The sequence below is a fragment of the Mus musculus genome, chromosome 18, assembly GCF_000001635.26.
Source record: "Mus musculus strain C57BL/6J chromosome 18, GRCm38.p6 C57BL/6J".
Lineage (NCBI taxonomy): Eukaryota > Metazoa > Chordata > Mammalia > Rodentia > Muridae > Mus > Mus musculus.
The window spans coordinates 44600079-44612634 of NC_000084.6; the positions used below are offsets into that span (position 1 = coordinate 44600079).

The window sequence follows — 12556 nt, forward strand, 5'->3', positions numbered from 1 at the left end:
TCTGAAATCCCCATCTTATGTTCTACATCATTCAAGAAATAACCTAGGAACTGATACGAGGAGTAAAATGGACATCTCGCTGTGATGTATAATTCGATAAGATACTAGCTAGCATCTGTGAATGCTTTCCCTTCCCTCCTCCAGTCTCCTTGTCTCCTGCCCCAGTCAAGACAGATGTCAACAGCATACTCTGCCACTTTTGGTCAGAAAGATATGTTTATTATCGAATTAACATTTCCTTGAAAAGTCATGCCGAATCCATCCCATCTCACCTACGATAAAATTTGGCTGCTTCAAATCCCTAGATACGAATACTCTCCAATTCTAACCACCACAAAGTTCTGTTATCCTTAAAGATGGCCCAGGAAGGTGTTGATCATTAGAACCAATTCTGCTCATCTAAGCACCCTCTCTTGTCAAACAGAATTCATGTAAGCGCTCAGGTCAGGGATGGGGCTCCGTGATGATGGTACACTTGCCTACCATGCGTGAGACTTAGCTTTGACCCCTGGTATGCTACAGAGGGGGTGGAGAGAAGTGGGGGTGGGGGCAGTGGGGACTTACACTGACTCTGTTGCCTGCCTGTGGATCCGGCTCCCCTACCTGGGTTGTCTTGTCTGGCCTCAGTGGGAGAGGGTGTTCCTACTCCTGCAGTGACTTGATGTGCCAGGGCGGGTTGGTTCCTGGGGAGGGACTTCCTCCTTCACAGAGGTGAAGTGGAAGGAGAGAGGGGAAGGGACTGTGTGAGTGAGCAGGGAACTGGGAGGCTGTGATCAGGTGTGAAGTGAGTGGATAAATAAATAAATAAATAAATAAATAAGGTGGGGAAAAACCCCACATTACTCTGCCCAGCACCCAAAAGAATCTGGGAGCTAAATATTTGTAGACTCATTTGAGTGTAGTGGTACTTGCCTACTTTCAGGAATTCTGTGATAGTTCACGAAAAATAAGTTGTGGGACCTAGAGAGATAGCTTAACAGCTAAAGTGTTTGACATACAAGGTATGGTGTTACACATTTGAAATTCTAGCACTCAGTGGCAGAGACAGGCAGATCCATGGGACTCTGTGACTAGCTAGCCTAACCTAATCAGCAGGCTCTAGGCAACTGAGAGGCACGCACGCATGCTCATGTGCGCATTCAGAGATACCTACATGGTCTAATAATTTCTTTAAGGACACAAGAAAGTCAAATTGAAATATACAATCTATTGTCCCAATATAAAAAACAAACAAGCAAGCTAAAACAAAAACCAAACCAAACCACAACAACAAAGCCTACTTCTAAAATAAAGCCTCTACTTTGATCACAGTCGATTTGGACATTCAGCTTTGGAACGACTCCCCCACATTGACCTGCATTGCTCTAAGACTGAACTCTCTAAGAGTACAGTTGAATGAAACCAAATGTGTCCACCCTGCTGAGAAGGTCGCTCTGAGAACAGCATTGCTGCAGCAGCACACCGTTCAGCTTACCTGCACCTTCCTTTGTGAACTGTGCCTGGATCCAGCAAGTCTGCATCATAGCAGAGGTGAAAGATACCGCAAGCCCATAATATGTGTCAGGCTAGCAAGACAGGTCCCCCTAAACATGCTTTTGACACAGCCAAGATCTCCCACGTCTTCAACTTTCAACACAAGAGAACACCAGAAGGCCATGCTGAGCGCAGCAGGTATTATATATAGAAACCAGCCAGAGTTAAAACAGGACGCCTTCCTCTTGCCCGTTTCCTCAAGGAAACTCTATGCCCCACCCAGCCTTGTTCATAACAGGGCACTTGTGCATGGATCCCGGATATGCAGACCCTAGGAGAGTACAAGGCACGAAATGTAGCTGCAGGTCTGCACCAAATGGTAACTCGAAGGTTACTGACTGGAGATACATGAAAAGATCATGTAAATGGTTTGAGATGAGTTAGGACCAAGGTTTGTACAGTTATTCTGCCCTGTAAAGCTGGATACCAGAGGACGTGTGTGTGTTGTGTGTGTGTGTCTTTGGGTGTCTGTGTATGTATGTGTCTGAGTGTGTATCTGTGTCTGTGTGTGAGTGTATGTGTGTGTGTGTGTGTGAGTGTGTGTATCTATGCCTCTGTGTGTGTGTGTGTGCATCTCTCTCGCTCTCTGTGTGTGTGTGTGTGTATGAGAAAGAAATCTATCTTCTGGGAGCTGCTAAAAATGACTAGAAAATTCTTCCCATTAGTCCTGCTGCTACGTCTCCTCCACAGTTTTTCTTAGATGTTCCAAAGCAGATGACTCTGCTCACACAGTGAAAGGTGCCATATGAACTTTAAATTATTCAAAACCAAACGGACTTCACTGGAAAAAGAAACCAAATTCAGAGAACAAGCGGTGGCCTCATCCTTTCCACTCCATATTCTTTAAAAGATAAAATGTCAGCACATGAGGCAATAAATCAAAGAAGGATCCATCTCTAACTGAAATACCTGCCTCCCTGTCACCTCCGTTCCGATAATCAAACACATGTGGCTATCAGTTTACATCCCCAAAGGAATTCCCAAATGAGAATTAAATCTGATTCGGCCATGCAAGTGGCTTAGTTTCTTCAACTGCAGTAATAGGATTGTTTTAAACATGAATAAAAAATATATACTTTAATGGAATTTAGCTCCTGAGAACTTAAAATATTCAATAGTACTTATAGGTGCTAAGGGAGAGAGGGTAAATAAAATGGTGAATGCGGGTTTCACACTAGGTCATCTGACAGCTCGGTGTACCAGTGTCTCACTCCCTGTTCACCCTTTGCATGACAGGAATGCATGGGGAGAAGCAGAGCCTGCAGAAGCTATCTTCACCTCGGACTGGGCCTGACTGCTCTTCCAGAGGCCACTGGGGTAAAAAGACTGTCACCACTTGCATCCTTCCAGTGAGCCAAGCCACTTGGAGGGGTCATCCTTTCACTACAGACGCTGCTGAGGCTCCAAGTTTGCAAAAGCAGAAAGGTATGGATGTCTTAATGCTATCCGTCTAGCCTAACTCTAGTTTGAGGAGCCTGAAGACTGCCAGTGTATGCCAGACCTTCCGGCATACCTGAAGACGGAGTAGCATTGGTGACTTCCCCAAACCATTTCCGTGGTTTCTCAACCTGGCGGGATGGATTTCCTAGCAGGTGCTCAGATGCTCCAGTCTGAATTCCCAGCCTCTTGACTGGTACAATTGAGCTGCACTCCTGAGAAGGTAGGAGAGACCAGCTCATGAGCGGTGCCCTGGAGTTGAAATGATGTTGCTGTATTTATTATGCAAACCAAGGAAGATACAATAATCTGGAACACAAATTTCAATATACCCTAGGAATGCTGGAAGCAGACTGACTTTCAAGGCCCAGAGTAATAGATGGACCCAGGCTTTGGACTCTGATTCCCATAGTTAAATCTCAGTTGTTACACTTACTGACTAGGGACATGCTACTTAATTTTTCTGTTTCTCTGCTTCCTTATCTTAAAAAAAAAAAGTAGAGATAATTATGTCTCAGATTGAAGAGGTAGTTGAGGTTCATTAGGCTCTAGAACTATATAGTACCTAAGATGATGCTAGGCAAGCCGGGCGGTGGTGGCACACGCCTTTAATCCCAGCACTTGGGAGGCAGAGGCAGTCGGATTTCTGAGTTCGAGGCCAGCCTGGTCTACAAAGTGAGTTCCAGGACAGCCAGGGCTATACAGAGAAACCCTGTCTCAAAAAATCAAAAAAAAAAAAAAAAAAAAAAAAAAAAAAAAAAGATGATGCTAGGCACAGAAGCCAAAGTTATAAGTGTTTGTCTTCACCATCCAGGTCACTAAGGACAAACAGCAATTCTCAGAGGTTCTCTGAGGATCAGCAATAAAGCATGAAGCTAAATGTCTTAGACGTCTACTGCTGTGAGGAGACACCATGACCGCAGCAACTCTTACAAAGGAAAACATTTAACCGAGGCTTGAGGTTTATCCATTGTCATCATGGCAGGCAACATGGGAGCACACAGGCAGACATGGCACTGGAGAAGTAGTGAGGATCTGCAGACGGCGGGAAGAAAGAATGACACTTCCTGCAGTAGGCTTTTGAAACCCCAATGTGCACCTCCAATGACATACTTCCTCCAATAACACCACACCTACTCCAACAAAGCCACACCTCCTATTCCTGCTCAATAATTTCTTCTTCCTGATGACTAACCACTCAAATATGAGTCTATGGGGGCCATTCCTTTTCAAACCATGACACTGACTACAAGTTGAGAAACCAGATAAACACTCAAGTTAGCACTCAGAAAAGAAACCAGAGGTGCCTCCTCAAGCTGACCCAGTGTTTGCTAGGAGACAGGGTGGCAATACTGGGGAACTGGGTCAGGACCATGTCCCTGTAAGTCAGTGGTCACAGAATGCTTGCCCGAAGTACCTGGTCCATCCTTCTTCCTGTAAATCCACAGTTCAGTTTAAAAAACCAAGAAATTAGAGTCTGTCTGTTGTTTGCACTCTAACAAATGAAACAAAAATTGGCAAGGAGAAATAGAAAATGGGCCCCAGATATACTAAATGTCTTTCAGGGTATTCATTAAATACCTGCTAGTTGATTAACCTGCGCATTCAAAGAAAACTTCCAGTTCTAAAGATGTCCAGGGAATACATCGTCAAGCATGCAATTACATGGTCTGAAGTTAAATATTTAAGTGGAATACATATACTACTGACATCACTAAAATTAACATTTTTAAAATTTAGTCTGTGTGTATGTGTGTCTCTGTCTGTCTATGTGCCTGTGTGTATACATGCACATGAGTGTACCACAGAAGACCAAAGGGTCAATCAAAGAACAACTTGTGGGATTTGGGACTTGTTTCTTCCTTCTACTATTTGAATCTCTGGCATTGACGTTGGGTCATCATCCTTGGTGGCAATGAACTTTACCTACTGAGCCATCTCACTGGCCCTTATCTCTACTTTTAGTGAGTATAAAATTTTTATTTTATTTTTTGCTAACAGGAGAATTGAGACGGCACCTCTCATATAACAGACATTAATTTCAGACTGATATTTCCTATGGATGACCTTGAACCCCCCAGCACTCCTGTCTCTACCTCCCAGGTGCCGAGATTCAGGGCTTGTGTCACTAGATCTGTTTAAATAAAAATTCTTGCATTTCATAGAACCAAAACATTGTAATAAGACAGGATTTTTTTTTTCAGAAACATTGTCTGCCATAGGCTGGGGTAATGACCTGACCTCTTCACTGAAATTTTACTTCATTGAAATTTTATGTTCTGTCCATCCTGCTGTTAAAAATGTTTTTATGGAAAAACCAGAAAATCTGGTGCCTCTGGAGTTAGGAGACAATAAAATCACATCATGAAGGGTCACTTCCATGAAATGATCACAAGCTACAAGGCAAAAGCAAAGAACTACATACTAAGCAAAGAACTACATACAAAGAACTACATACTAAGCAAAGAACTACATACAAAAAAAACTACATACAAAAAAAAAAAGCAAAGAACTACATACTAAGCAAAGAACTACATACAGGTCAGCTATACTTTAGACAAAGCTAGAGCTGTGTGGGCTACATGGAGCTTCCCCATGGAACCTCAGACCTACTAAACTTCCTCACCAATTAAAAAAAAAAACCCACCAAGCTTCTCACGGACTCAAGAGTCATACAGTGTGATGTGTGTTTCCAGGGATGTACTTGCTTCTAAAGCAGGAGCACCAACAATCAAGGTCATCTCTTCCCCAAAATGGTAGAATTGAATTACTTTTCAACAGCAGCAGCTAACAATTTTATGAATGAGAATGTCAGGAGAGGCACAGAGGGAAAAGCAGAAAGAAGGCTGCAGTGGTGGAGAGTGGGAGGCAGCCAGATATTCTTCCTGGCTGTCAGGATTTTGGTTTTTGATTCTGTTTTGAGAAGAACATCAAGAAGGAAGTTCTAGGACCAGTGAAAATGGCTTCATGGATAAAAGTGATTACTACAGAACCCTGATGCCCCAAGTTTGATACATTGATCCCCTGAGTAGGAGGGAACCAATTCCAGGGCTGAGGCATGCTAGCACACACATAATCCTTCTCATACACACTAACGAATAAAATTGAAAACTGAGTAAAAACCACAGCTCTGTGGGGCTTCCCATGCGGTGTTGACAGCACCCGTCAGGGAGCACAGGCAACTTCACAAACTCAGAAAACAGGTGCTGTGAGTTCTAGGAAGCTGGGATCACAGGCACCTGGCAGTTAAGGATAGAAGATAAAGTAGAATACCGACTTATGTTTCAATGCCTCTATGGTACCGGCTGGGGTGTCTGTGCGCCATTGACATACCTGCCCGGAGGAGGCAGTGCAAAGTCCAGAACAGAGAGTCCACAGGCTGTGTCTCCCACTGGGGTGTCAGATGCAGCTACAAGCCAGACCAGAAGGGGAGAGAGGGGTCTGGGGCCCCAATGTCTGAGACAAATGCTGTAATTCCCAGTCTCCTCTCTGAGTACCCAGGTGCCATAGGTGTGTGTACGCATGCATATATGTGTGTGTGTGTGTGTGTGTGTGTGTGTGTGTGTGTGTGTATCCTCCAGTAGCCCCTTCCTGCCTACTTTTGAAGTCAAGTTCACACTTCTCCTAGTCTCTGAGTTGAGTCTGTTGACTTTTCACATGATCATGAAGCAGGGGGGCAAAAGGCTCCTGTGTTTCTCTTGCACAGGAATTTCTCTCCTACGGGAACTGTTCTGCTCCTTCTGAATGATGATTAAAGGTTTCTGCCTCAAAAAGACAGTCCCAGTCTCCCTCCTTCCCAGGACAGTGAATAGCCTGGCATTGAGAACTTAACCTGACCGGCATATGGAGAGAGGACAAGGTGACCTGAATATTACACCCAATCCTCACGGCTTGAACCTCAGGGTCACTCAGTGACTTACACAGGCTGACCCTCCTTGTTTCTTTGGAAAACGTGCTTCTAAACTTTCAGCTGTCAGGATTCAGATGATATTGGACTGAACATCCTATGAAGGTGTGTACTTTGTATATAAGGATATAAGAAGGTTCACCCAGTCCAGACCTCTCAGGCCAACAGGATGAATATATCACAATAGCCATCATTTTTACTCTCTACACAGTTAGTCATACCGAATGAGACATTTGCTTTAGTATGGCTTATTAAAGATCAGTGGGACTACTTATAGAGAGGGTGGTTTGAGTGAGATGGCCCTGATACCATATTTCCTTTCCTCCAGAGTTGGGTCAAGGATTTCTTGGCTTCTAACTTATACCTACAGAGAGACCTGGACACTTCAGTTCACATTATTAGAGAAGTGGTGGACAAGATAAAACACAGGACACAGAAAGATTTGAATTGAGATAGGATAGGAAGTATTAAATAAAAGTGTTACTGGAGCAAACCATATCAAAAGCATCAGAATTATCCAGAATATGTGCTCACAACCAAAGCATCTCGACCAGAGGGCTGAGGACTGGAACACACACCATATCCTATTTCACCAATGTGCAAACATGCTAACAATTCTTCTGTGGGACCGAGAAACGCCAAGTGCGGATTAAAGATTTAGGAATGATAGGTGTGTGGATTGTACACAAGCTGTCCTCCCTAAGTTGTCTGTAGTAATATTCCCAGAATGGCATATGCAAGAAGGACATACTGGTCTGTGACTAACTTTGGTAGCAGACTGACCACATAGCAATCATTTCCTCTTTCTAAGTGCAGAGAGACAGCGGGGAGAGAGGGAGAGAGGGAGAGAGGGAGAGAGGGAGGGAGGACGAATGAACATCAGAAATTGGGCCTAGAAGAGAATTCATTTGACTGGGAGCAGCAGAGTTAGGCAACAGGACACACTTTTCTACCCTATAAGCAACTCTCAGGCTCTTACATGGGACATCGACTATTGGCCATGTTTCTTGGGTAGACTCTATTTCGTTGATCAATGTGATGTTCAGAAATCATTTTGAAATGTTTTTAATGGCGTAGCAGTAACAAACAGGGTTCTAGGTACACAGAATATTGATGTAACTGTAAACAAGCTCAAGTAACTTGGAGTATTTCTCTTGAGTACGTAAACACTGGTCTATGACCAAATGTGGCAGACCGACCACACAGCAACCACTTCCTCTTCCCAAGATGGGGTGAAGTGTCAGAAAGAGGTTACGAGTCAGAGAATAGGAAGGAGGATAAGTAAGGGCTCGTTTCAACAAGTGTCAGAAAGACGAAGTAGACAGACTGATTCTAGGTTTAACGTATCCAGTTCTGCCTAAAGAACTGCAAGGAAGAAACCAAGAAAAAGAATTTGATCCCACAGAAGCACGAAGAGGTCCATGTTTAGAGAGACTGTGTTCCACAGAAGAGAAGGCAAGAGAGAGAGTCTGAGCTTCCTGGTCTCTGTATAACTAACATACATAAGAGTATCGTCCTCTCATTGTGACCACCTTCACAATATTAGAAAAGTGTAGAAAAGGCAGGTTTGAAAACCACACAACACAGAAAGTTTTGACTTGGGGTAAGATGGGAAGTATTAAATAAAAGTATAAACTCTGAGTCACAATGCTTTTATTGGTCGGTTTTCTGTTGAAGCTAGGTACTTCTGTTCAAAAGGTTTATTTAGTTTCTGATTCTAGAGGTTCAAAGCATGGAACCAAGTTTCAGTGAAGACTTCATAGTCATGACATCATCACAACAGAGGTGTGTGAGAGGGGAGAAAAGACTGCCAAACAGAGAGCCGAGGAGGCTAGAGAATGGTCAGGCTCGCTCCTGTCTAATGACTCTTTGCTGAAAACCAACCCAGGGTTCATTTAGGAACTAGATGAATATCCTCAAAGGCCATGCCCCCAGAACCCATAAAACCCTATTGCTCCAACATCTTACAGGCCCATCTCATCTCAACCCTGGCTCACTGAGGACTAAGTCTTTAGCAAAGTGACTCCTGGGAGCAATTGCATCAACACCCAATGCTCTTTTGTGGCTCCAAAGTTGTGTTGCCCTCAGTGCCTAAAGACAGCACACATCTCCAAAGGGGGAGATTTGAGGAAGCCTCTCTTATGGCCAAATGGTTGGCTCCCAAGCCTAACTGTAGGCTGGTGCTTTAGTTAGGATGAAGTGACTCAATACCAGATCCACAGAATTTCTCTCACGGAAAAGAAAACAAACCAGGCAACTATAAAAATGAAAGCATCCTCCTATAAACTACACCCAATGCCATTCTTTTCATTGCTGATTCCCCTCTCTCGTGCTAACCTCATTCCCCTTCCTTTCTCTACCAGCACAATACTCTTTGGCAAAGTGCCAACATGTAAGCCATTTCATTCCACTCCAGTTCAGGTTTTACTACAACCTTCATGCTTCTCTCATCCACCTAGCTGCAGCTTGAGACTTTGGGACTTTGTCATGATGCCATGCAATGATTAGGATCCATTGCAAGTCAACACACCGCAACAGTAACTGGAGCCAGGGCTGCATCTCCAGTACAGGCACAGACATGACTAAGTGTTTCTGTGGAAAGAACATATGGAAATGTTAAACTTATCTACATTTAAATGATTGATTCTAATAGATATGGATTACTTAATAAATGAATTTCCTAATGGGATCATGTTTTTCTCCCCCTCAAACACCTATGTAAGACAAGACTGGTCTCAATCACTGTAAACATGGGGCAGTTATGTACACTTTCATGAAACACACACACACATACTCACACACACTTTAGTATGGGGCAGTCATCCATATTTTCAGGAAATACACATACATATGCACCTTAATATGGAGCAGTTAAACACACTTTCATCACACACACAAACACACACACATACACTTTAATATAGGGCAGTCACGTACACTTTCATGAAACACACACACATACACCTTAATATAGAGTAGTTAAGCACACGTTTATCTCTCTCTCTCTCACACACACACACACACATACACACACACAGTAGAGTTAAGTATAATTTACTCATAGACCTACATACTGAAGGTAGCAGGAACAAATACAAACTATTTTTGTCCTTCTGTTGTTTCACTTTGAACAACTGAAGGAAATACTCGGAATTATCTAATACTTGATACGAATCTCTGGAATTGGAACAAGAATGTGTTTAGCATGTGCTCTGAAGTTCGGCTTATACATTTTGAAACTCCAGAAGTCCCAGCTTAAAAAGAAAACCTTTAAATAACATTTCTAAATATGACATTTGGTTACCCGGAATATCTCTTGTGATTGAGAATTTATGTAGTATCAGAGAGAAAATGTCAGACTCTAAAAGGAAACAAAACTAGAGTGAATCCACTTTTACTCTCCTCACGGGGAAGCGATTTCACTCAGCTGATCTGAGGACGTCTTCTCTGGGATGCTAGAAGTAAAGAGAGTGACCATTAAGAAAAGATGCTCCCTAAAGTTAGGGAAGCCACATTGCCCTCTAGTACTCTCCACAAACACTGAATCTCTATATTCCCATCAACACAGACACATGCTCAAATACATTTGGAAGAAAATCACCAAAACAACAAAATTGTCACAAAGTCCAGGTTCTTTCATTGTTGTTTACCTACCAAATGCTGGCTACAAGCACAAAGAAATTAATATTTAAAAGTCAATGTGGGTTACACACACACACACACACACACATACACAGAGCACTCTGTCCTCCACACATAAACAAACTTAAACAACCTGGGTAGCTCTGACTTCTTCTATGTACAATAAAGGAGCGTTCTCATCCCCAGAGAAGCTCAACCCAACCCGATCCTTGAGGAGCAAACCAAAAACAACTCTCACCTTTGCATTCCCCCAATTATCCATTTTACTATTGTTTTATACCAACTGAACACTTTAAATTCATCTCCACAACCCATCAGCAATCCAAACGCTCAGACACAAGGGCGATGGGAACAGGAAGTCACCCTGACTGACATCTTTTTGGAGAAATCAAGGGTACAGAGGCAAAAGTAAATAAGAGGTGACATCAGGTTTGGAATCGTAGCAATGGCTGTGAAGCCATGCTCTCACATAGCAACCCTCCCCGGGCTCTGCACCCTTCACTCCTAGAAACAAATGTGTCACAAGGCCCCAGTCTTCTATTTTCTCCTTTATGACTCCCCCTCCCTAAATAACGGAAAATCCAAAGAGATTTAAGTCATAAAAGAATCCGACTGAGTCAATTTAAATCTATTCAATCATAGCCACTGTTACTTGGAAACACAAACTAAAATCACAGGGAATAAGAATCAACAGTGTAACCAGCATCTAATGGGATCAGAAAACGTCCCATGTCTGGGCTTCACGTGACATGGGGCCAGGGAGAACAGGAGCTACTTCAGAGGTTTGGAAAGATCTTGTTAAAAAAGCTTTTTGAGATATGATCCTGGCCACATGAATTTCCCAGGGGAAAGATACTGAACAAAAGAGAACCAGGTCTTGCTTAGAAAAGACAGAAATTTCGACTTAATAATAAAAGATGGTGTACTGGCAGGGAATTTGATAAACAACGGAGAGAAAATAACATCCAGCCAGATTTTCCAGAATGTCAGCAAAAGATCCTAGGAGTTTTAAGACTCCAAAGACAGTTAAGACGGGATGTCGTGTGCTTTGTTCTAGAACACAGACATGTTGCAAACAAATCCTCATCCACTGGCATACTTTTTTCATGGGTAAGTTGAAAATCACATTCTTCCAGAAGCAAGCTCTCCTGAGAACTGAAGTCTCAGTGAGCAGGAAAGGAATGACACCCTGGGAAGACTCACCCCCTGTGGAGAGAGGGACATGATACGATTTTGTGGGACTAAGGGGAATTCAGCAATGATTTCCAGACAAGCAATGGAGGCGGAAGGTGATTCTGGGAAGATCAGGAAGGCCCAAGGACCCTCTCCTAAGTGCCCGCTGTTGGCTGCCTCAAGCAGGCATCTGGATTGAGTGGGAAAAGGAAGCAGTTCTGTGAATACAGACAGTGGCTGTGAGCCAAGGAAATGAATCCTAAGGAGAGAGGGTGTCTTTGGTCTCCAGGCGTCAGCCTTTTCACTCATTGTGTAAGGTTGTCTCATCACTCCTGTGGATACAGCTGGGGAGACACCCTCCTGTTCCATCCTGTGAGTTCTGAGTTGCCCTCACTAACTCCTAGGCTGCTCTGTAAACCTCACTCTGTCTCATCCCAGGAACCAGAGAATGAGGCTGAGCTGCAGTACCCCTGCGTCCTCAGGGACCTCATAAGCCACTCAGATATATAAAAGCTGAGTCCAGGGAGGAGGAAACTGGGCCATGCTCCCTGTGACTTTCAGAGGTTCTCTTCACTAGCCCTTGGTTCTGTCTACTACAGAGCCTTTTCTTATCATCTTTTTTTCCTCAAAACAGTTTGTGAAAGTAAGGCGTTACTTTTTGGACATGCTCCCTGCTCCAGGAGCAGCCTTCAACTCCTGGGGAAGATGGAGCTATAGGAAGTAATACTGCATAGGGAGGAGGAAGTTCACGCAATAGCATATAGGTGCACTTAAATTATTACATAGGTAATAAGTAGACAAAAACAAACAAAGACAACCTTACAGGAATGTTGAAAAGGGAACCTTCACTAAGGGATCTCTGAA

General features: G+C 43.3%; 1 protein-coding gene across 3 annotated transcripts in view; it reads right to left on the reverse strand.

Moving 5' to 3' along the window:
• Mcc (mutated in colorectal cancers) overlaps window positions 1-12556 on the reverse strand; it is a 387123-nt gene that overhangs the window by 175019 nt on the left and 199548 nt on the right. The window contains exon 1 of one of the 3 annotated variants that reach the window (XM_006526024.4): window positions 1475-3603. The exons of the other annotated variants lie outside the window; for them this stretch is intronic. The gene's annotated coding sequence lies outside the window, so the exon portion shown is untranslated. Of the gene's footprint in view, window positions 1-1474; window positions 3604-12556 lie in introns of those variants that run through there. 3 annotated transcript variants of the gene reach the window in all.